The following is a 25,661-nucleotide window of genomic DNA, read 5'->3' as shown; positions in this document are numbered from 1 at the left end:
TGGTGCTCTGTGATGATCTAGGGGGTGGGATGGGGGTTGGGAAGGAGGTTCAAAAGGAAGGGGATGTCTAATTCACGTTGTTGTACAGCAGAAACTAACACAACATTGTAAAGCAATTATACTGCCAAAAAAAAAAAAAATCTGCCTTCCAATGCCGGAGGTGCAGGTTGACCTTGGGTCAAGAAACTAAGATCCGACATGCCACAGTGCGGTTGCACCACAACTCGAGAAAGCCTGTGTACTGCAATGAAGACCCAGCATGGCCCAAATATAAATTTTAAAAACAAAGAAGGGAGAGAGAAAAATTAATAAAAGCTTACTGGAAGGTTCCTTTGGACAATTGGGTTATAACTGTGCCATGAAGCATGGGTGGACTGTGGCAGGGCTGAATGAGATTTCCCATTTCAGGCAGAGGGTTCCGCTAGAGTCAAATCATCAACACCTGAGAATGCTGAGAGGGCACACTCAGTGCGAACCAGTAGCCTCTATGGAGGGAAGCAATGTTGAGTGCTCATTGTTGTAGGGGGTGTGTGTTTGTGCATGTGTTGCTTGATGGATGATAAAGGGTAAGGCAGGAAGGATAGGAAAATAAAGGCCAGATCTTGACAGATTAGAAAGATAAGACTTTATTCTGTGGGCAATAGGGAGGCACTGCAGGTTTTTAAGTAAGGAATCCACACAATATGTTTTGTGTTTTTCAGAAAGATCATTGTTAACAGTTTGGAGGACAGCCCTAAGTGGGTGGGAGAGACTTGTCAGACATCTTGTCTTGGGAAAAACAAGAAGCCTGTGGGAACAGTATCTGGGGATCTGCCAGTAGCAAATATTAAAAAAAAAATTTTTTAAACCCTATGAAGAAGCTAAATCTACACTAAACCAAGACCATCTCATTTTGCTACATGCCAGATGCATTATGGGGATCACCACAAACCATACTCTTAAATCACTCATACTTTTATGTTTATCAGTGATGTTTGGTCAGGTACATAGTGTAAAATGTACATAAATTGCTTCTGTCTTGCAGTTGAATGTCAGTGAGAACCTTTTGGGCCAGCAAGGAGATTTTCATGCTAAATTCAAAAATCTGTTTCTATTTGTCATCAGTTTAACTACACCCAGAGGGTTAGACCCAACAATCTGTACTCATTACACACTCAGCCATGACTCTCATTTTGTTCTTATGTCCTTTGTGTTGCAGATTAGATAATCTCTTTAAATTATCATCAGTCATTTAGGCCTGAGCTTTGTGTGGAAAAAGTTTTCTGCATTGGATGAAGCACTTATTCTGGGGTACAACCCTGAATATTGGAAGGACTGATGCTAAAGCTGAAGCTCCAATATTTTGGCCACCTGATGTGGAGAGCTGACTCATTGGGAAAAAACCCTGATGCTGGGAAAGATTGAAAGGAGGAGGTGAAGGGGACAACAGAAGATGAGATGGTTGGATGGCATCACCGATTTAATGGACATGAGTTTGAGCAAACTCTGGGAGATGGTGAAGGACAGGGAAGCCTGTGGTCCATGGGGTCACAAAGAGTCAGAAACAACTCAACAATACCACCAACAACCCCATTCTTAGTTATTCAGAATCTCCTAGGGGAGTTCCTAAGAAAGATGCCTCCATCCTGGGAGTCTGAAGCCCTGGGTTCCAGGCCTGGCTCAGTCACTGAGTTACTATTTCACCTTTGGCAAGTCACCTCTCCTGGGCCTCAGTCACCCCATTTTGCTAAATCAAGGTATTGGACTAGACGAACTCTAAATTTCCTTCTAGTTTTATTTCTCTCTGATTCCAAGGCTCTTGGGGCCCAGTGAGGAGCATAGTCTGCTCAGGCCGCCATCATTCCTCTACCCACAGCAGCCAGGATGGCTGCCCCACCAGAGCACCTAGAAGCAGGTAGATGCAATCAGTTGCTTTTCCTGGGGTGTGAGCCTTCCTAGTGATGTTCACCAACTACCAAATTCTGAATCCTCTTTCTTCTTAAGCTGGTTTAATGGTGGATAAGAGACCCTGGCAAGAAATAAATCCATGCTGGACTGTTTTTATTTTCTTTAAATGCTGACATCTCCTAAAGGCCATAAACACCAAGCCCTAGGAGAGAAGTTACTGAGGTACATCAAGCAGGCGTGCACAGGCAACCAAGGAAAATCTGTCAGCCAGTGAGACAAGCCTTTGGGCCCTTACAGAGCCAATGGGGTCTTGAACATATAAGAAGATTCAAATGCTCACCCTCTGGTGGCATGGGCATCAAGCAGGGCAAGGCACTGCTAGAGGGGCCTCACCCACCCCAGCTGGTGGACTTCACAGGGGCAGCCCAAGAGAAGAGCTGTCATTGCAATACCAGGGGAGCAAATGCTGCTGCTGAGCTGAACAGGGGGTGTCTTCCTTGCCAAATCTTCACCCGCAGAAGGCTTCAAGCCAGGCCCTAATATGGCAACAGAGCAACACTGCTCTCCCCGTGTTTTGTATCTGCTGTGTATGGTCGGGCCCTGGGACATGAGTATGTGAAACCAGCAGTGCACTGCTTGGTAGGCCCCCGAGGCTGAAATTGGGGAAATCACTAGAAACTGTACCATTGCACACTCTGCTGCCCCTTCCCACAGAAGCCTTTGGGCCATTGGCTTCTGAATCCCTAATTGATCTTGGTTTTCTTTGTCCTCCCCTCAATACAACCTTCCTTCCTGCCACATCAACGCCCCCCACCACCACCTTTGTGAACTTTCAGGTGTGAAATGACTACTTAAGACTTGAAAGCAGAGGAAAATGACTTTGTTAATGAACCTCAGGTCTCCGGGAGTGAGTCAGAGATTTTCTTCTTCATAGATCAGACGAGGGAAATGGCACACTTGAGGCCTCTGGTTTTAATTGGTCTAATGGGACTCCTTTTAGAGTCCATTTCACAACGTGCCTTCGTGACAAATAAGTGAGCTGCCAATTTCGCCAACTAAGTGACTGCAAATTCTGGGAACAATCCAGTCACCGATCCTGGAAGAGGGCTGGGGCAATGAGATGCGCACTTCATTTCCTACAGCTAATTCCAGCCTACAAATACCCTTAGGTACACTGCTAGGATGTTGAAAGAATGCAGTGGATTTTACCACTAGTATAGGCATGGCCTCTCTTCCTATAGCCTCTGTTTCTCAGTCTGGGCTGGGTGTACCTTCAGGTTACAGTGCGGTGGGCTGTGGGGACATGAGGCCATGGCATGCTTCTTCCCAGGGATTTAGAGGGAAAAGCACACTATTTTATACTGGGACACACAAGGCTGTATGATGGAGCAAAAAGCTGGGTTATTTGCAAATTCAGTTAAGATTTCATAAAGTATTTCCCATTTACTAGGACCTGCAGGTTATGTCCCAGATCCTCAGAATCAGGCGTTCACTCCCACTCTTCACTGCTGTATAATGGTTTTAAGAGCACCATGGGACACTTGGGTCACCTAGGCTTTGTATACTATCAAAGCTGGGCTATTCTGACCACATATTCCTGATTAATGACTTAAAGTAACTTTTGCGATGACAACTTCCTTGTCAGGAGAGGAATGCCACAGTAATTGCCCTTAAATGAGACTCAGAAAGCTTAGTGTCTAATACAAAATGGTGTCTAGGGGATTCAGCCACTAACTAGGTCTCACTTTTGTGTCCAGCCACTGAGAAAGGAACAAAGAAGAACATCATGTAATACATTTGGAAACTGTCATTTTGCTGTAGAATCTTATGATGTGGGCCAATGCTATACTTGTTTAGGTACATCGTGAGTCAAGTCATATTCCCCGAAACAGAACAACTTCATCCTGGAAACTGACAGTGTGGATGGGTGGTGTGAGTGCTGGCTTTCCTCCACCAGCCTGAGAATGATCACCACGTTCCACAGGAGTGTCATAACTATTACTCTCAGAGATTCAGACCCTTCCCACCTGAGGCTGCCTAAGGGCTCCACAGGAAGCCATATTTGAATATGAGAAGCTGGTGACAGAGACATGATTCAGCCAGGGCCAGGGGAGAAGATGAATAAAACAGGCTTCAAGAAGGCAAGTGAGGAGAACACTTTAAAGAGAGGAGGAGAAGCACAGTAGAACGTTATAGAAAGGTCAAGGAAAGTAAGGACTGAGAAGAAGCTACTCAACGTGTCAACAAGAAGGTAATGGAAGATTTTTGAGAGAACTTTCGATCGGGTTGGGCCAAAACCATACAGTAGTGAATTGAGAAGAGGGTGGGAGCTGATGTGGATTCACCCAATACTGATTAGCCTTTGGAGAGTGAGTGAGATGAAGCCCTGTCGTTGGAACTGTGTGTTATATTGTGGCAGAGCTATCAGCAAACACGTGTACAAAGCTTCATTAGAAGGTGTCTCCAGAGTTCCAACTCAAGATGGTCTTGGAAATGCTATATTCTTATCATCCCTGATGCATTAACCACCTGTACTAGATACCAGATACCTGTATACCAATGTTTGTAGCAGATTATTCACAGCAGCCAGGAGGTGGAAGAAACCCAAATGTCTATCCATCGATTAACAGATAAAGAAAATGTGGTCTGTCCATACGATGGAATATTATTCAGCCATAGAAAGGGATGAAGTACTGCTGCCTGCTACAAGATTATATGAACCTTAAAAACCCGACACTAACTGAAAGAAGCCCGCCACTAAATACCACACAGTATATGATTCCATTTCTAGAAATATAACTAGGCAGAATAGGCAAATTTTGGCAATAGTAGCAATGGTTGCACACATTACAAGTATAAATAATGCCTGTGAATTGTATACATAATGGTTAAAATTCACCATGATTAAAAAACTATAGAAGCCAAAAGATAATGGCATTCATGGGTACATCCTAGTTTCTAAGGGGAGTGTGAATGCAGCGTTCCTCTGGCATTTTACTTTATAGAGGAGTGAGTGTGTGAATATACCTGATACCAAAACACCCACCCCTAAAAGGTATGCTTTGAAATTCACGTTGTCCAAAAAAATTTAAATGGATATTTAAGCACTACCTTGGAATCGCAAATATGGCTCCTCAATTGGGAGTGAAGGAAGAGGGCAATTTTTGTGAATAATTTTAATCTGAAGCTATTTTAAGAGAAATGTATATACAACCACAGGAAACTTACATTTACTCTTGTGAGTCACACAAATGTTAAGCTGAAAATGCATTTTTAAAAACATCAATGAAGGAATAAATATACTCTGTCCTCATTACTTTAAAAAACTTAATGGTTTAGAGTCACAGAGCTCTGTTTATGAAATAAATTTCGAACATGATGCAGCTACCGAGGTATGCATCATTGGGCTTTGAAGATGTAGAAGGAAGATACAAAATGTCACTTTTTGTAGCCAAATCAAATTGCTGAGGGGGTGGTTAGGAGTGAGGGAATGCCCTTATAGTCCCTTGGAACCCGTGCTTCAAGATGCTTAATAAAAAACTCTTTGATAGTATTTGACATAGGGCTTTAGACAGATTTGAATGGGAAAACCCCAAATCTGGTACTCTTCCGTTTTTAATCAGCTATGGTGGATCTTACAAAAAATGTACCTGAGAACTAAACTGCTTACAATATCCAACAGCAAAGGAAAGTTACTAGGATAATAGCCAATGGGTCAAAATGGCTCAAGTCCCTGAAAACACTCAGCCTGGGTGTAGGAACATTACAGGCCAGAAATCAACAGGAGGCAAGTGTCCTCATAAACGAAAGATGAAAAGCCTCTCTAAGTTGTTTTATCTGAAGCTGTTCCCTAAAAACTCTCCAGTTGTGAAGTGCCCCCCTCATCATTAATGGGATTTGGGGAACTGAGCCGATTTTCCTGTCAACTTACTTGGAAGAACACATTGTCATCCTGGCTCCCTCCTCCCTGCCCATCTTTGGGTCTGGACTCTCAGTACACCACCATTCACAAAGGTACCACTTCCTGCGTCTGTGTGTGGGGTTTTGGCTGAGCTGCTTGGCATGTGGGATCTTAGCTCCCCGACCAGGGATAGAACCCATGTCCCCCTGCAGTGGAAGCACGGAGACTTAACCACTGGACCGCCAGGGAAGTCCTCCCTCCTCAGTGTTTGGGCAGTGACCATTTCTCCTCTTCCCCTCAGCCTCTCTCCCCCTGCTTTCTCCCCTCCCGCCACACTCCTCAGTGCCCTAGCTAGTCAAGATGTCCACTGCTCTCCAATGGCCCACTGCTGTCCAGGAAGAAAGAATATGTTCTATTCTGTGACAGAAATAAGACAAATGCCCTTTTCCTCAATCACCTATTGAATCGCATTTCTCTCTTCTCAAAATCCGATGATGGCTCCCTACTGCATGTGGGTAAAGTCCTAGTTCCGTAGCATGGGCATTCACGAGCTTCTTCAACGCATCTTGTCTTGCTTTCCAGTTTCAACTGCCCATATATTTCCCCAAGTACCATATACTGTGGTCATACCACCCCATTTATCATTTTCTGAGAGTGGCAAGTGCTTCGAGGTTCCCATGTCTTTCTTCATGCTGTTCCCTCCACTTGGGACGGTATCTCTTTTTTTCCTCTCTTTCAGGCTTCAACTTACATGGCACTTCTTCCAGGAAGCTTTCTTTCCCTTATTACCCCAGTCCAGATGAATCACTTCTCTCTCTGATTATTAACTGGATTGTACTTCTATCATAGCACTAATTTCAATCTGCAGCATACATAGTAGAGTTAGTCACTCAGCTAGACTTGGAGCCCCATCAAAGGAAGAAATGAGTCTTACTCCTCTCTTTAGCTCCTACCTGGTACTGAGCTAGCAGTGACACTGAAAAACTGTGAATATATGTGTGAATCAATGGCCATACAAATGAACATGTAACCCCAGTCTACTGAGAATATGAAGGTGAAGGGCTACCTCCTTAGTAGATACCCTTCCTGAGGAGTCTGTCTTCATCAACTGAAGATTTCCTTAGCGGAAGGAGTCCCACTGAGCAATGATGAACATAAGACAAAGGTAGGGCCAACAGTGTGGATGGCCCAGGAAGCACATGGCAGCGTTCAAACCCTGACCTTTAGATACCAAAACCGTCCTTTCAATAGCCAGTTCTCATTACCCACAGCATCAGTTCACTGTACTCAGTGTGGACGGAATCTACAAGATTTGCCTCTTACTCCCTTTCACTGTCTGGAACTCGATGCCTTACTATGTAAGCAAGGGACACATGCCAGCATTCTGTGTGCCACGCTGGGTGGGAAACAGGATTGCTGGTGAGCAGGTTCCATTTCTTTCTCACTTGGAACCATTGTGATTGGCTTCCCATACCTTTAACCCTTGCCTTTGCCCCGGAATCTACCCACCGCTGGAACACACCCTGCCCTTTCCATCACCACCAATTCCCAAATGAGGAGCTGTTTGCTGGTGATTGACATTTCAGTGCCTGTCCCTGCAACATCAAAATACAGCTTCATTAATGAAGTCCCTTGCTTGGCTGTAAAAGCACAGAGCAGTAAGACCTCAATCCCTATAGTCACACGTGCTGGCACCCCTTCCCCCTGCAGAGGTCTGTGGAATGGCTGCCAGGAAAATACAATTATGTGCTGGCATGAGAATAAATACAACTCCTTAACCTAAAAGTTCTGTGTTTCATTTCCCCCCTTTTCCATTTCTCTATTCACTTCTTTTTCTCTTTCCATTACTCTTTAAACTCATTTCCTCTGTCCAATTATTCCCTTCTCTTCTGTCTAGTTGTTGCTTTACTAAACATTCTCTCCTGTCTCTACAGTGATCTTTTCCGTATCCTTAGGCAAAGGGCAAGGTTGGAATCCTCTGATGGATTCCAAATGTTAAAGATGCTTTTCTGTTCCTCTGCACTTTGATTTAAACCTCTAACCTGGATTCCATTTGTTTTAGAAGAGGTTCCGAGTATCTCCTTAATCTTCCATCAACATATCCATGGCCTTCCTGTTTGCCCTCGGCACACTTCCAGCCTCTCAGCTCAGTCTCCTTCACTGCCCCGTCCCCCTGCCCGCCAGCTCCACTGACCTACTTATCTGCCACTGCTCCACCCCCTGCACCATGCATACTACTGTTGTTACTTCCCTTCTCTTTCTCATCTCAGACTCTTCTTGCTTCACAGCCATGCCATCTTAGAACTTCTGTTTCACAGCCTTGTCATTCTTCTAAGGGGAAAATGATTTGAACTTAAAAGACATAAGGAACTTTCTAATTACTGCAATCTGACAGTTGCGTAGGCTGCCCCTAGACAGTGAGATCCATCTCTGGCGGTGGTCCATGAGAGTTTGGACAGCCATTTGGTAGAGAGACTGGTGAAGGGATTCAAACACAGAATGAGGGGGTGAAGGTAAATAGCTTCTGATGACCCTTCCAACCCTGAGATTCTAGGATTTCATTCAGGTCTTTCTAGGTCTCATGGCAGGGATAAAGGGTGAAGGGACAGGGTTCAAGTGACCTTCGCATTCCTCCCTTTGACACAGACACTGTCTGGAGAGGAATCTAAAGAGACTGCTTTGGATTCTCTTTCAAAGAAAGGGATCAGTGTCTTTTGGAGACCATGAGTAGCTTAGAGACGAGAGCTTTAAGTTTGCCAAAGAGGTATCAACCAAGACATAAATTTAAGGGAGTAACTATTGACCTGCCTAGGGTAGGGAGAAAACCCCCCACAAAATTTGTCCCACTTATTAAGATAGAGGCTAAGTCTCAGAAATAACGTATTTATCAGACAATATGAAATGTGCATGGGCCTCCCTGGTGGCTCAGACGGTAAAGAATCTGCCTGCAATGCAGATGATCCAGGTTTGATCCCTGGCCTTGGGTCGGGAAGATCCCTGGAAAAGGAGATGGCAACTCACGCTAGTATTCTTGCCTGGAAAATTCCATGGACAGAGTAGCCTAACCGGCTATAGTCCATGGGGTCGCAAAGAGTTGGACACAACTGAGTAACTCACATACTATTAAACATGCATATATGGTATGGGATGGCCATAAGAGGATGCTGTCCATAAAAGCATCTTAGAATTGTTTCCATGCAAAGTTTTCCCTATCAATAGGAAACAATTATCAGTAATTTGCAGGTGGTAGACACCTCGCTCAGTACAGCCACATAATGGTATCATTCAGGATCCAGAGGAAGAAGAGAGTATCTTGTAATAAACCACACCATCACTGACTCAACAGATATGAATTTGAGCAAAATCTGGGAGATAGTAAAGGACAGAGGAGTCTGGCGTGCTGCAGTCCGTATAGTTGCAAGAGTATGGGACAGGATGAGCGACTGAACAACAACAAAAATAAACCATAACGGAAAAATATCTGAAAAAGAGTATGTATGCATATATGTGTGTGTGTGTGCGAATCAGTTTGCCATTCACCTGAAACTAACAAAATGTTGTAGATCAACTATACTTCAATTAAAAAAAATAAATACATAAAAAATAAATAGGATTGTGCTTGCTTTGGCAGCACGTATACTAAAAATTGGAATGATACAGAGACAATTAGCATGGTCCCTGTACAAGGATGACATGCAAATTCATTAAGTGTTCCATATTTTTAAAAAATTACATAGAGTCAAGGGCAGCCCTAGTTCCTTATAACTAAGAAGAGGCAGAAGTTTTCCATATTGTTTTTACCTGTCTACAGAATAAGGCAAATGTGCCTGTTAACTAAGACAAATACATCTCATTGGCCAATTTAAGAAGGAAAATGTCTGAGAAGAATGAGGCATCAGGCTATAAGCATAAGAGAGGTGTTAGAAAATGAATGATGAGATTTCAGACTGAAAGGCCTTGCAGGGGCAATAAAGAAGCCACATTTAAAGACACTAAAATGTAATCAACAACAACAAAAACAGATCAGAACTGGGGCCTTATAGCCTGGCACTATAAAATGGAAATATATGCTAGAAGTTAACACAAATAATGAACACAGCAACTATACTGCAATCATCTGAAGGAAGACAGGGAATAGGGTGGTAGTATTTATTGGCCGGTGAAAAGCAAATCACACACATAAAGGAGATTTTGATGTTGCAAGAGATTGGGGAAGGATCAGCAATGTGCGCTTCCTGCCTTTATTTCATGGGACTTTTTCTAACCAATTAGGAACAAGAGGTTAGACTGGAAAGTTCTCCCTGGAATCAGAGCTTGCTTCAAACTAAGTTCCAATAGATACTCCCCCAACCCCTCATTTGTACTTTTAAAAGAAATTTATTGAGTACATACCACATTACCTACTTCAAGTAAATTTCAGATATACAGTTCAATGACTTTTAGTAAATTTAGCAAGGTGTGCAACCATTGTAATTCAATTTTAGACCATTTTTATCAGACATGGAGCTATACCCATAAAGTCCCTCGTACCAGTTTACAGTTAATCCCTCAATGGTTTCTTTTGAGTTTCTCATCTTGAGCTCTCTGCATCATCCAATACTGTTGTTGGCTACTTTGTCTTAAAACTTGCTGTCCCCTTCACTATCTGATACTACTTCTTCTCAGGTCCCTCCTCTAATCATTCTCAGACTGCTCTGGGGGCTGTTTTTCCTAAAGACAGGTGTTCTCTCCTTCTTTGACTCTCCTCACTTCTCACTTGATAAGCCTTCTTGAACATTCTCATCTGTGGCCCTGGTTTTCTCTTTCCCTAGAGTCCCAAATCTATCTCTTCCTCAGACATTCTCTGGAAAGTGAACTGTTCTGACCTCAATGTCCCTTAGGCAACTCAGACTCAATAAGCCACAAACAACACAGGGTTTCTATTCCCTTAGCTGCTTTTCTTCCAGTGGGCCCCTGCTGCCCCACCCTTGCCCCAGTTCAGATTAGCTTCAACTAGCCATCCAGTACGTGAAAACTGGATGAAGCACAAGCTGGAATCAAGATTGCCAGGAGAAATATCAATAACCTCAGATATGCAGATAACACCACCCTTATGGCAGAAAGTGAAGAAGAACTAAAGAGACTTGATGAAAGTCAAAGAAGAGAGTGAAAAGCTTGGCTTAAAACTCAACATTCAGAAAACTAAGATCATGGCATCTGGTCCCATCACTTCATGGCAAATAGATGGGGAAACAGTGGAAACAGTGACAGACTGTATTTTCTTGGGGTCCCAAATCACTGCAAATGGTAACTGCATCCATGAAATTAAAAGATGCTTGCTCCTTGGAAGAAAAGTTATGACCAACCTAGACAGCATATTAACAAGCAGAGACATTACTTTGCCAACAAAGGTCCATCTAGTCAAAGCTATGGTTTTTCCAGTAATCATGTATGGATATAAGAGTTGGATTATAAAGAAAGCTGAGTGCTGAAGAATTGATGCTTTTGAACTGTAGTGTTGGAGAAGACTCTTCAGAGTCCCTTGGACAGCAAGGAGATCCAACCAGTCCATCTAAAGGAAATCAGTCCTGAATATTCATTGGAAGTGAAAAGGGAATTCATAGGGCCTGGACTCCATCTTAGGCCTGTTCATGCTGATCATGCTCAGCCACCTCTCCAATGGACTCTGTGTTTAGTGCCTATGGAAACGACAACAGAAGGATAAGAACCCTCCAGACAGGCCATAAATTTTTCCGTACCTATCGGAGTGTAACTTTGGGCTTATTGATTATTGGCCAAGTGTTTAAGTGTTTAAGCACATAACACGTGAATGATGGGATTATTGGGATTGTATTTACCCTTCCTTTGTTTATGTAAGTCTCAAGGAATTTGGAGTGGTGGGTTCAGATACATACACATGGGGTATAAAAGATTTTCACAAATGCTGGTCGGGGTCCTTGGCTAAGAGGAGACTCTGCCTTGGGCCCGCCGGTATAATAAACTGCACTCCACTATCTGCATTGTCCTTCTGAGTGAGTTTGTTTCCCGGAACACGTGGCTACAACAGAAAGGCTGATACTGAAGCTGAAACTCCAATACTTTGGCTACCTGATGTGAAGAACTGACTCATTTGAAAAGACCCTGATGCTAGGAAAGATTGAAGGCAGGAGGAGAAGGGGACGACAGAGGATAAGATGGTTGGATGGCATCACCGACTCAATGGACATGAGTTTGAGTAAGTTCTGGGAACTGGTGATGGACAGGGAGTGCTGCGGTCCATGGGGTCACAAAGAGTCAAACACGACTGAGCGACTGAAGTGAGCCATCCAGTTGCCCAAGCCAGAAACCCACAAGTCACCCTAGATTCCTTTTCCTTTTTCATCCTCCTGGTCTAATTAATTCTCACATCCCATGAATTCTGCTTCCTTAATATTTTGTGACTTGTTCCCCTTCCCAGCGCCACTGCTTATTCCCACTACTGCTTATATGACATTCTTCTAACCGCTCCCCTGGTCTCCTTCTCATGTAAACCATCTTCCACACAGTTGATAGACTCCTTTTATTTTGTTAATTTTTGAAGTACTCAACACATGAATATGTTCTTAAAGCTAAAGATTGAAACAATACCTGAATATATGGAGGAAAAAAAAAAGCCAGCCACCTTTTCAACATGTCCCTTTCCACAACTCCAAAGAGGTAATTACCAGTAAATGTATTTTCTATGCATGTGCTACAAGGTCTTGGAAATCTTTGAATTTTAATACATGGAGAACTGCCTCATTCCTTTAATCACTGTGAGAAATTCCATAGTATGAATAGATATAACAGTGCTATTAGGCATTTTCCCACTGATAGGCATTTAGTTTGTTTTTAACTTCTCCCCAGCATGAACAAGGCTGTAGTGAACATCCTCTGACATTCTCCAGGGGATCTTCCCAATCCAGGGATCGAACCCAGGTCTCCCGCATTGCAGGCAGATGCTTTAATCTCTGAGCCACCAGGGAAGCCCTTTGAAAACATGGTGTCTTTCTTTCAGGAATATTCCAAGACTAACAATGGAAAGTAGGGATGGAGGCTATGTATGGGAGATAAGTTGCAAGACAGTAGGACAGAAGTTGGGAAAGCTGGGTTGGAGAAGATTTTGAGAGTAAGGAGATTATTTTTTTCTTAAAATGATGACATTCAGTTCAGTTCCGTTCAGTCGCTCATGAGTTCAGTTCAGTTCAGTCTCTCAGTCGTGTCCGACTCTTTGCGACCCCATGAATCGCAGCACACCAGGCCTCCCTGTCCATCACCAACTCCTGGAGTTTACCCAAACTCATGTCCATCGAGTCGGTGATGCCATCCAGCCATCTCATCCTCTGTCGTCCCCTTCTCCTCCTGCCCCCAACCCCTCCCAGCATCAGGGTCTTTTCCAATAAGTCAGCTCTTCGCATGAGGTGGCCAAAGTGCTGGAGTTTCAGCCTCAGCATCAGTCTTTCCAATGAACACCCAGGACTGGTCTCCTTTAGGATGGACTGGTTGGATCTCCTTGCAGTCCAAGGGACTCTCAAGCGTCTTCTCCATCACCACAGTTCAAAAGCATCAATTCTTTGGTGCTCAGCTTTCTTCACAGTCCAACTCTCACATCCAAAAATGACCACTGGAAAAACCATAGCCTTGACTAGACGGACCTTTGTTGGCAAAGTAATGTCCCTGCTTTTTAATATGCTATCTAGGTTGGCTTCCTTCCAAGGAGTAAATGACTTATAATTTCATGGCTGCAATCACCATCTGCAGTGATTTTGGAGCCCCACAAAAATAAAGTCTAATACTATTTCTGCTGTTTCCCCATCTATTTGCCATGAAGTGATGGGACCAGATGCCATGATCTTTGTTTTCTGAATGTTGAGCTTTAAGCCAACGTTTTCACTCTCCTCTTTCACCTTCATCAAGAGGCTTTTTAGTTCCTCTTCACTTTCTGCCATAAGGGTGGTGTCATCTGCATATCTGAGGTTATTGATATTTCTCCCGGCAATCTTGATTCCAGCTTGTGCTTCTTCCAGCCCAGTGTTTCTCATGATGTACTCTACATATAAGTTAAAAAAGCAGGGTGCAATATACAGCCTTGATGTACTCCTTTCCCTATTTGGAACCAGTCTGTTGTTCCATGTCCAGTTCTAACTGTTGCTTCCTGACCTGCATATAGGTTTCTTAAGAGGCAGGTCAGATGATCTGGTATTCCCATCTCTCTCAGAATTTTCCACAGTTTATTGTGATCCACACAGTCAAAGGCTTTGGCATAGTCAATAAAGCAGAAATATATGTTTTTCCAGAACTCTCTTGCTTTTTCGATGGTCCAGTGGATGTTGGCAATTTGATCTCTGGTTCCTCATAGAGGATATTAATAATATGCTTATGCGTGTTAAGTCACTTCAGTTGTGTCTGACTCTTTGCAGCACTATGGACTGTAACCCACCAGGCTCTTCTGTCCATAGGATTCTTCAGGCAAGAATGCTGGAGTGGGTTGCCATGCCCTCCTCCAAGGAACCTTCCTGACCCAGGGATCGAACCCATATCTTTTACATCTCCAGCATCAGCAGGCAGATTCTTTATCACTAGTGCCACCTGGGAAGCCCATCAATAACATAGGATGATATTAAAGCATCTTTGGGGAAAAATCATCTTATCACCCTACTGCAACAGCTATTTTTAAAACAGACAGATATTCACTTAAAACACAGTAGGTACTTCTGAGTTATAACAAATCCGTCTGGTCACAACAGCCACAGAAGACCCAGGAGTCACAATGACCCACTTCCAATGCAAGGGGCATAGGTTCAATCCCTAGTGAGGGAATTACGATCCCATATGCTGTGAAGCACAGCCCGCCCCCCCAAAAAAAACCCCCTAATATTATGCTAAACTATATAAACTGGATTGTGGAACAAATCCTAGTACATAAGCTGTCTTTGGTTATATCCATTTTACTATTGTATTCCATTTTTATTTTCACAATTTTAGAAGGATATTGAGAATACTTCTCAGAGCAGAGAATCCAGATCATTAAGGGGATGGAAACTAGATCTGAGGAAGTGAAATGAAAATATAATTGTCCTGTGATCTCTGATTCACTTCTAAAATTGGTGACATCTTGGTCCTGAGACCCACTTGGCTGAGTTTTTAATGCCACTAATAAGTTCATTGCTCAGCCTGCAAATCCACCACCACATTAGCAGCAAGGAACACTATAAGGGGGAATCAAAATGAGCAAACTGTAATTAGGTATGCCATGTCACCAGAGAAAGTAATTTACTAAAGGGATTACCATGATTAAAGATGCATTCTCCTTAAATAGAGATTGTTTTCTTCCATTGATTTGTCCCAATCAATTCCCCCTATGTCATACAGTATTCCAGTTGGACAGCACTTTCTGTTGTCTTTTTAATTTCTCTGCCAAGAGATTACAGAAAGTAAGTCGAGCTTCTGCAGTCACTATAATTTCCTCACAAATGGAAGAAGTATTAACAGAGGACTATAGAGACAGATTACAGCTTAGGTCACCCAGGGGAGAAATCCGAAGCCCCCTTTTGACTAACAACAAGGTAAGTAATCCTCAAATCTTTTTTTCCCCTTAGTATTAAGCCTAAGACCAAGTTTAGGAGGCCTCCTTTTCAATTTGATTTTTTTTTTCTTTTTTTGGCTTCACCTTTCTCATGCCCTAGGCAGGCAGGCAGAATGTAGAGGGTACAGGGCCCTGGATACAGACTTAGGCAGCATTCTTCACCTCCCAGTCTCTCTCAGCCTGCCTTATTTACCTCGTGACTTTTTTCTCTTTCCCTAAAACCTCTTCTAACCCTTGCTGTTTCCATAGTGCTCTTAGGGCAGAAAATAGGACTGAAAAGGTATCAAATTCTGGGTCCTTATATTTGTTACAAATACCCGACTTGTTCTAAAAGATGTCATTTTAAATGTGTTATCACCGATAACCCCTTGAGGTGGACGAGTGGTAGCCATGGCTGAATGGAAGGGTTTGTGTTATGTATGGTTAGTCCAGTGTAATTAACTAATTACTTGCTGAGCACTAGGAACATTTATTGACGTCCTGAGAACCATGCAGGCCCGGCACCGCGGTTCTCACAGACGACAGCCATCCTCAAGGAGTCCATCTGGGGAAGCACAGCCCATGAGTATGAACTGGGAGCCTTGTTTGCTAGACACTATGCCAGGTGCCCTGGGGGACACAGAGACGAAGAAAACTCAGTCGTCGGTCTCGAGGACCTCTCTATCCTGTCAGGAAGAAGAGACAGGAACAAAAATCACTGTATCCAGGTTAGAATCGGGAAGTGCCACAAGAAAGGCAGGAGCTGAGTGCAGTGGGGGTTCTAGGCAGGGGTGGAGCCTGACCCTTGCACCTTTCTAGTTCTGCCTGTAAGCAGAGAATCCTTGGTTACTGAGCATCAAAGTTGTACTGCTTCTTAAGTGAGAAGGATGAGAAGGATGAGAAGATATGGAAATGTGATTTCTAAACCTTAACGTGCTCTACAAGTGTGTTATTTTTTAAAATATACATTTATTTGTTTTAATTGGAGGCTAATTACTTTACAATATTGTATTGGTTTTGCCATACATCAACATGAATTCGCCATGGGTGTTCTTTTTTGTTACTTGAGAAAACCATAAATATTAGTCCTCTCTCTGGAGAGACACTGCTCTAGAGCCAAAGTAAATCTCTCCTGCTTTCCCCCCTCCCAGCCCACCCCTCCTCTCTCTCTCTCTCATCTTTACTGTGTGATGACCCATGGAGCTCAGGGAAGGATCTTGTCATGTCCTTTGGTCTCAGTCACTGACTGACAGGAAACCTAGGTCAGTAACTCAGGGCCGGATGTGAGTGGGTGTGGAGGGCCCCCTGCCCTCTCACACGGGGTTCTCTGTCGCTGCATCATTTCCAGCACACCGCTTCACTGGTGTTTGGTGTATCTGAGCACAGGCATGGTGGGCTGCAGCTGCTCTTCAAATGAAACCCTAAACCCTTTCAAACACTCGGCAATCTTTCTAGTTTCTCTGCTTGCGAGGCTCCGAAGATTTCCCTCCGTACATTTTTCCAGCATGATGTGTGATGCCAGTTAGTCCAGAGAGATTTATGAGAATGTCATTTAGATGTAGTCTCCCTTAAAAAGGAGTTCCCTATCCCCTGGAGTTTTTGCTACTAATTATCTGTCAGTTTATTTGCACATTTTATGAAACGAAGAGCAAATAGATGCCCACTTAAAAACAAACACACGTGGATGGATTATTTTGCCAGTCCTGATTATTGAAATACAGACAAAAGTCAGAGATAATCAAAGAGGTTGGATGCAATGAGCCAAGGGTGTGACAAAATCTCATATTCTCATTCCTCCTTAAGGAAAGGAAAGGAAATTTCCTTCAACAATGTAGGACATGTCTTACTGAGGCATTAAACACATACACCACTTTCCAAAGAGTTTCTGGCTGAGAGGCTATACTGTGCTAGCCTTGATCACTTTCCAGCTTCCCTCACTACCTACCCACCCCCTGTGCCCCCATGCCTGTCTAAAAATACCAACTCACCTTGGGTAAGAAGCTGTAGTTACGGGAAGGTTTCATCCAATAGATTGGTAAACAGACTATCAGCCTGAATGACTGAAATTAGCAAGGCTAATGCAATGTCACTATTCAAAACAGCACCAATTTGGAATTTCTTAATGGCCTCAGGAAAGGGAGTCTTTATACATCCTACAATCTCTCTTCATTCTTACCTAAATTCCTTCTCATAGATGTTATGAATGGCCTGTTTTGTAGCCAACACAAACTTTGTCCAGTAAAATAATGTCAAGAACTCAGAATGAAAAGAGATTAGCTGTTCCTGGCTCCTGTTATTTTAAAGCAGAAATAACTTTGGCTTCTACTGATTCATAGACTAAGCTTGAAATGCAAAGCATGCTCAACTCCAGATTCAGCATGAAAAGGACCTTAAAATATGCCCAAGTGCAAGTAATGGACTTATTAAAGGGAAGAAAAGAGGCACTTTTCACAGACTCCCAAGCTCTTTAGTCCTGTCATATCAGTAATCTTGCTTAAGAATTTCATTCTATTTACATTTCTTCTCCCTTTAAATATCCTCAGGACGCACATGGCATCAAGTATTGAAGCTTGTAAGACATTAATTTCTTTATGTTAATAATGGAGAAGGCATGTAAAGTGCACAAGTGATAGAACTTGGAGCACTTGCAGCGATTTCAATAGGAATTAAAAATCAGTTCTGTATTTTTAATTGAACACCTGATAATTCATCAACACATATTTGGGGAAGCAAACTTCCAGGGGCTTCTTTGGACTCTTTTTGGCATTGTTCCAGACCAAGTGCATTCTCCATTAGGAAATTTAGTTTCTATTTGATGACAAAAGCATGAACTGCACCATTTGAGTGATTATGAAAACCTGTAGAAATTCATAATAATATGGCTTGAAAGCCATAGTACATAAAATACAAAGTTCTAAAATATACACATGGCACACACATATAGACTTTCTGTTTTAACCTAAGAGAACTTGAAAGAATGAAATTAGGCCCTGGAAAACTTCTGGGCATCTTGGAATATTTGTGTAAAATCAAAAAGGTGAAGGAGTCATGAAAACCTTCCCAAGCAGCATTAAAATAAGGAGGCCACCTGGTTCAGTTTCCCTTAGAGGTATGAGGTTCTAGTCTTGAGTTTCCCCAAGATCAAGAATAAATGAGGAGGTGGGAGGGAGGTTCAGGATGGAGGGGACACATGTATGCCTATGGCCGATATTATAATTATCCTCCAATTAAAATAAATAAATAAATTTAAAAACAAAGAATAAATGACTTGATGTCTGTGCCTTAGTCTCCATCTGCAATATAGGTAATGTGGTAAAGTAGAACTCAGATGGAATTTGCACAGCCAGGTCCATTCTGGAGAGATGCTACTCTGCTTCCACTGGATTAGTTTGAAATGAGGATCACCATCATGGAGCTGTCCCGGGAATGTTAGGATCTAGAAGGGCAGTGTCAGAGACTGAGGGTCCCAGGTTCCTAACCCATTCTCCCAGGTCCCTCACCTACTAGCTATGTGACCACATTTTAAAAAATCTGAGCTCTTGATTGCTAATCTGAAAAGGGAACATAATACCACTGCCTTCACAGGTTTATTGAGGGAATTGACTGAAATAATGCATAAGTCCTAGTTTGTGGACCAAAGAGAGGGAAATAGTCAGGAACAAAGAAAAAGAGACAACTGAAAAATGTTTCTGTTCCCTGAATAGGCTGAGTTTGGGTATATTTAAATTTTATTTAGGAACCAATAAATGAAGCTGAGCTACAAGAATCCAAAACACTTGGAGGATGAAAGAGGCAAGCTGGCTATCTAATGCTATGGAAACAAGACAATTCAACTTTCGTTTTTAGAAAGTCAGTCCAATTGATTAGTGTCTAGATAGTTAGATTGAGTTTGAACATGCAATTAGTGGTACTTAATGTTACATATCTAGAGCCAGACATCCTGGAATGTGAAGTCAGTGGGCCTTAGAAAGCATCACTACGAACAAAGCTAGTGGAGGTGATGGAATTCCAGTTGAGCTATTTCAAATCCTGAAAGATGATGCTGTGAAAGTGTTGCACTCAATATGCCAGCAAATGTGGAAAACTCAGCAGTGGCCATAGGACTGGAAAAGGTCAGTTTTCATTCCAATCCCAAAGAAAGGCAATGCCAAAGAATGCTCAAACTACCACACAATTGCACTCATTTCAGATGCTAGTAAAGTAATGCTCAAAATTCTCCAAGCGAGGCTTCAGCAGTATGTGAACCGTGAACTTCCAGATGTTCAAGCTGGTTTTCGAAAAGCCAGAGGAACCAGAGATCAAATTGCCAACATCCGCTGGATCATGGAAAAAGCAAGAGAGTTCCAGAAAAACATCTATTTCTGCTTTATTGACTATGCCAAAGCCTTTGACTATGTGTATCACAATAAACTGTGGAAAATTGTGAGAGAGATGGGAATACCAGACCACCTGACCTGCCTCTTGAGAAATCTGTACGCAGATAAGGAAGCAACAGTTTGAACTGGACATAGAACAACAGACTGGTTCCAAATAGGAAAAGGAGCATGTCAAGGCTGTATATTGTCACCCTGCTTATTTAACTTATACGTAGAGTACATCATGAGAAACGCAGGACTGGAAGAAACACAACCTGGAATCAAGATTGCTGGGAGAAATGTCAATAACCTCAGATATGCAGATGATACCACCCTTATGGCAGAAAGTGAAGAGGAACTAAAAAGCCTCTTGATGAAAGTGAAAGAGGAGAGTGAAAAAGTTGGCTTAAAGCTCAACATTCAGAAAACGAAGATCATGGCATCCGGTCCCATCCCTTCATGGCAAATAGATGGGGAAACAGTGGAAACAGTGTCAGACTTTATTTTGGGGGGGCTCCAAAATCACTGCAGATGGTGACTGCAGCCATGAAATTAAAAGTCGCTTACTCCTTGGAAGAAAAGTTAAGACCAACCTAGATAGCGTATTCAAAAGCAGAGACATTACTTTGCCATCTACGTTCTGTCTAGTCAAGGCTATGGTTTTTCCTGTGGTCATATATGGATGTGAGAGTTGGACTGTGAAGAAGGCTGAGCACCGAAGAATTGATGTTTCTGAACTGTGGTGTTGGAGAAGACTCTTGAGAGTCCCTTGGAGTGCAAGGAGATCCAACCAGTCCATTCTGAAGGAGATCAGCCCTGGGATTTCTGTGGAAGGAATGATGCTAAAGCTGAAACTCCAGTACTTTGGCCACCTCACGCAAAATGCTGAGTCATTGGAAACGAGTCTGATGCTGGGAGGGATTTGGGGGCAGGAGGAGAAGGGGGCGACAGAGGATGAGATGGCTGGATGGCATCACTGACTCGATGGATGTGAATCTGAGTGAACTCTGGAAGTTGGTGATGGATAGGGAGGCCTGGTGTGCTGCAATTCATGGGGTCGCAAAGAGTCGGACACGACTGAGCGACTGAACTGAACTGAATGTTACATATATTAGAAATAATCTGATTCACAAAATCTGCTCAAATGAGAAAGTAAAGAGGTGGTTACAGGTAACTAAAGATATGAAATGTTTTCTTGCATAAAGTTCCTGTGACTGTTTTGAAATGCCAGATACTAGATTTCAGATATAAATCAAGTTGTCACTCCTCACAGCTTTGTGACTGGTAAAAAGCAACTGGTTAACACATCAAGTATTTTTGAAATAACAAAGTTCAAATACTTCCTTTTTCCTTTGCAGGCAGTTCAGTCTACTTAACCCTTCATTTGCTGACAAGGCTTCCCTAAATTTTATTCCTCCAAAGCCAGGACTCTGGGCCCAGGTATCTGTAAGTAAGTGATTTAGCCAGGTCTGGCTCTATGTCCCATTTCCTATGTGTGTACCATGACCATTTCTAAAGATGGGGTGTCCTGTGTCATGGCCCTCAAAAATGTAGGGGTGGAGTTCTGGCCAACTGTTCACCAGACTTCATTTTCCATGCCAACACTTTTTCTAGAAGTACTTGGGAGGAGTGTGCTGAAAGATTGGGACAATGCCAAATTATGAATTCATAACCTAATAGGAGCTTAAAGGGATCCCAGAATCAGGTCTGAGATTTTGACCCACCCTCGAGTGACCTGCCACTGTTAGTCGGCCTTGAGACCATTTAGCAACCTGGATCTCTGTTACCAGTCCACAAACTCCTTGGGGGAGAGGGATCCTGGATCCGCAGAAGGAATAGGAAGAAATCAGATAGCCCCACGTTGTTAACGTGTCTACCTGGCACAAAACTGAGAAGACAAGTGTATCTCTTCCCATTTTAATGTCCTTTGCATCATGGTCCTTCCTTGTCTTCTCAAGAGATTTGCTTACTTCACGTTGTCTTGTAGCAGATCAGGGCAACTTTCCTAGGCTAGCACTGCTCCATCAATACCCAATTCTCTCAACATGTCCCTCTCCCCCATTACAATACAACAGTCTCAAGCCCTATTTCTGCAGAGCCCTGCGTTTTGTTTAAGTGACAATGAGTGCTCATGAACAAATCAGAGACTGTCATCCCTTTCCTGTGATGCATACTGTGTAAACTCTAGGAATACAAAATAGATCTGGGAGGAAGGTAATATAGGATAGTGGTAAGAGTCCTAGACCGGGAGCCAGAAACAGAGATGTCAATAACGGACCAACTAGATACTTAACTCTGACTTCGGGCAAGTTACATAACTTCTCTGGACCATAGTTTCCTCACCTGTAAAAACAGTGTTGCTGTAAGGTTGTGTGAGAACACTTAGCATGGTGTCTGGCACAGAGAGGGTACCTCCAAAATGTAAACATTCCAGAAAAAGGCAAATAGGGATGGGAGATTCCTGGCCCCTCTCCCAGGCCCTCAAGATATAAAAGAACACTCATAAAGGGGACAACAGAGGGATGAGACGATTGGATGGCATCACCAACTCTATGGACAAGAGTTTGAGTAAGCTCCAGGAGTTAGTGATGGAAAGGGAAGCCTGGCATGCTGCAGTCTATGGGGTCACAAAGAGTCGGACACTACTGAGCTGAACTGAATCTTCCAAGGTGGTGCAAGTGGTAAAGAACCTGCCTGCCAATCCAGGAGACCTAAGAGACATGGCTTTGATCCCTGGGTCAGGAAGATCCCCTGGAGGAGGGCATGGCAACCCACTCCAGCATTCTTGCCTGGAGAATCCCATGGACAGAGGAGCCTGGTGGGCTATAGTCCATCGTGTCGCACAGAGTCAGACATGACTGAAGTGACTTAGCATACAGCACACATAATCTTATGTACTTCAATTGTGCACACCAGTGGACCAAAGCTACAGGGGACTTTAATTCTTATGTAGATTTAAATCTCTCCAAAATAATTTATGAATTTTTCTTCTCTCAAGGATTCTTTTGGCAGAATCAATACAAATATGCTAGTAACACAAACCACAAGAAGAATGGAAGATGAACAATCAATATAACCACTACAAAAATATCAGGCAGCTGCTCTTCTTTCAACTGGTTCAAAGTTGCTAAGTCTTCATGCTGGTGTCTCCTTTTTAAACAAATATGTTACTGCAGATGGTTTATATCCTTTCCACTCAACTGTGGGATTTCACATGTATGGGAGGTGCTAGGCAAAGATGCAGAAACTGTCACGTCTTTAATACCCCAGTAGCGTGCAGTCAGGCTTTCCCAACGCCCACCACCCTGTGCTCTTTCCGTTCCCTGGGCTCTACTCCTGACCTCCAAGGTAGCCTTGCAGGAGTGAATGAAAGCATACCTTGGGAGCAGTTGTCACACCTCTGCTCAAGAATCACCAGAGCCTCCCCGCTCTTCCTAGGATTAAGTACAAACTCTTTGGTTCTATACTTTCCTTCCTCCTGGAGAGCACATATTATCACATGTGGCCTCTTCATCCTCATCATGTCTAACAATGTGTGAGGCACAGAGGAGGTATGCCATAAAAATGTGTGAATTGAGCTGAAATAACTGGCTGAATTAAATTCTCTCTGAGCACCTTGTCTTCAGCCCTTGCACCTTCCCAAGTTAATGCAGATGAGGGCATTTTCCCATGCCATCAACTACCTGCATACAGTTAACCAGAAAGGGACTTGGAAAACTTTGAAGGTGGCCACTAAAAATCATCAAGTGACCCATCCTCAAGGGACCTTTGTAACTATGGAGCCCTTAACAGATTTATGCTTTTTGGGAGAACTGAGCTATGAAATAGCGTGAAATAAGAAGAAGAAAGCATTCCTGGCATGCCACAGGCAGCAAAGGGAGATTTTGAGGAAACGACAGACCTGAAAGCAGATCCAAACTCCACCCATCGCCAGCAGTAAGACTTTGAGCAAGTCACTTGACTTCTTTAAGCCTCGGTTTTGTCATCTCTGCTGCTGCTGCTGTTGCTAAGTTGCGTCAGTCATGTCCAACACTGTGCGACCCCATAGACGGCAGCCCACCAGGCTCCCCCATCCCTGGGATTCTCCAGGCAAGAACACTGGAGTGGGTCACCATTTTCTTCTCCAATGCAGGAAAGTGAAAAGTGAAAGTGAAGTTGCTCAGTCGTGTCCGACTCATAGTGACCCCATGGACTGCAGCCGACCAGGCTCCTCCACCCATGGGATTTTCCAGGCAAGAGTACTGGAGTGGGGTGCCATTGCCTTCTCTGTTTGTCATCTCTCAGTTCAGTTCAGTTCAGTTGCTCAGTCGTGTCCGACTCTTTGCAAACCCATGAATCGCAGCACGCCAGGCCTCCCTGTCCATCACCAACTCCCAGAGTTCACTTAGACTCACGTCCATCGAGTCAGTGATGCCATCTAGCCATTTCATCCTCTGTCACCCTCTTCTCCTCCTGCCCCCAATCCCTCCCAGCATCAGACTCTTTTCCAATGACTCAACTCTTCGCATGAGGTGGCCAAAGTACTGGAGTTTCAGCTTTAGCATCATTCCTTCCACAGAAATCCCAGGGCTGATCTCCTTCAGAATGGACTGGTTGGATCTCCTTGCAGTCCAAGGGACTCTCAAGAGTCTTCTCCAACACCACAGTTCAAAAGCATCAATCCTTCGGTGCTCAGCCTTCTTCACAATCCAACTCTCACATCCATACATGACTACTGGAAAAACCATAGCCTTGACTAGACGGACCTTAGTCGGCAAAGTAATGTCTCTGCTTTTGAATACGCTGTCTAGGTTGGTCATAACTTTTCTTCCAAGGAGTAAGTGTCTTTTAATTTCATGGCTGCAGTCACCATCTGCAGTGATTTTGGAGCCCAAAAAAAATAAAGTCTGACACTGTTTCCACTGTTTCCCCATCTATTTGCCATGAAGTGATGGGACCGGATGCCATGATCTTCATTTTCTGAATGTTGAGCTTTAAGCCAACTTTTTCACTCTCCTCTTTCACCTTCATCAAGAGGCTTTTTAGTTCCTCTTCACTTTCTGCCATAAGGGTGGTGTCATCTGCATATCTGAGGTTATTGATATTTCTCCTGGCAATCTTGATTCTAGCTTGTGTTTCTTCCAGTCCAGCGTTTCTCATGATGTACTCTGCATATATACAGCCTTGAAATACTCCTTTTCCTATTTGGAACCAGTCTGTTGTTCTATGTCCAGTTCTAACTGTTGCTTCCTGATCTGCATACAGGTTTCTCAAGAGGCAGGTCAGGTGGTCTGGTATTCCCATCTCTTTCAGAATTTTCCACAGTTTATTGTGATCCACACAGTCAAGGGCTTTGGCATAGTCAATAAAGCAGAAATAGATGTTTTTCTGGAACTCTCTTGCTTTTTCCATGATCCAGAGGCTGTTGGCAATTTGATCTCTGGGTCCTCTGCCTTTTCTAAAACCAGCTTGAACATCAGGGAGTTCACGGTTTACGTATTGCTGAAGCCTGGCTTGGAGAATTTTGAGCATTACTTTACTAGCATGTGAGATGAGTGCAATTGTGCGGTAGTTTGAGCATTCTCTGACATTGCCTTTCTTTGGGATTGGAATGAAAACTGACCTTTTCCAGTCCTGTGGCCACTGCTGAGTTTTCCAAATTGTTGGCATATTGAATGCAGCATTTTCAGAGCATCATCTTTCAGGATTTGAAATAGCTCAACTGGAATGCCATCACCTCCACTAGCTTTGTTTGTAGTGATGCTTTCTAAGGCCCACTTGACTTCACATTCCAGGATGTCTGGCTCTAGATGAGTGATCACACCATCGTGATTATCCGGGTCATGAAGATCTTTTTTGTACAGTTCTTCTGTGTATTCTTGCCACCTCTTCTTAATATCTTCTGCTTCTGTTAGGTCCAGACCATTTCTGTCCTTTATTGAGCCCATCTTTGCAAGAAATGTTCCCTTGGTATCTC

General features: G+C 43.2%; 1 protein-coding gene and 1 non-coding gene across 2 annotated transcripts in view; one reads left to right on the top strand and one right to left on the bottom strand.

The window, feature by feature from the left end:
• The window catches only part of GPC3 (glypican 3), a 456,698-nt gene that overhangs the window by 5,526 nt on the left and 425,511 nt on the right, over nt 1-25,661 (bottom strand). The gene's annotated exons all lie outside the window — the stretch shown is intronic.
• Nucleotides 9,404-9,511, top strand: LOC138931315 (U6 spliceosomal RNA). Its single transcript, XR_011446557.1, has one exon. It is a non-coding gene; the product is annotated as a U6 spliceosomal RNA (small nuclear RNA).

The sequence above is a fragment of the Ovis canadensis genome, chromosome X (assembly GCF_042477335.2).
Source record: "Ovis canadensis isolate MfBH-ARS-UI-01 breed Bighorn chromosome X, ARS-UI_OviCan_v2, whole genome shotgun sequence".
NCBI classification, from domain to species: Eukaryota; Metazoa; Chordata; class Mammalia; order Artiodactyla; family Bovidae; genus Ovis; species Ovis canadensis.
The sequence above is the reverse complement of the archived record's forward strand: the minus strand, read 5'-3'. Positions and strand labels throughout refer to the sequence as shown.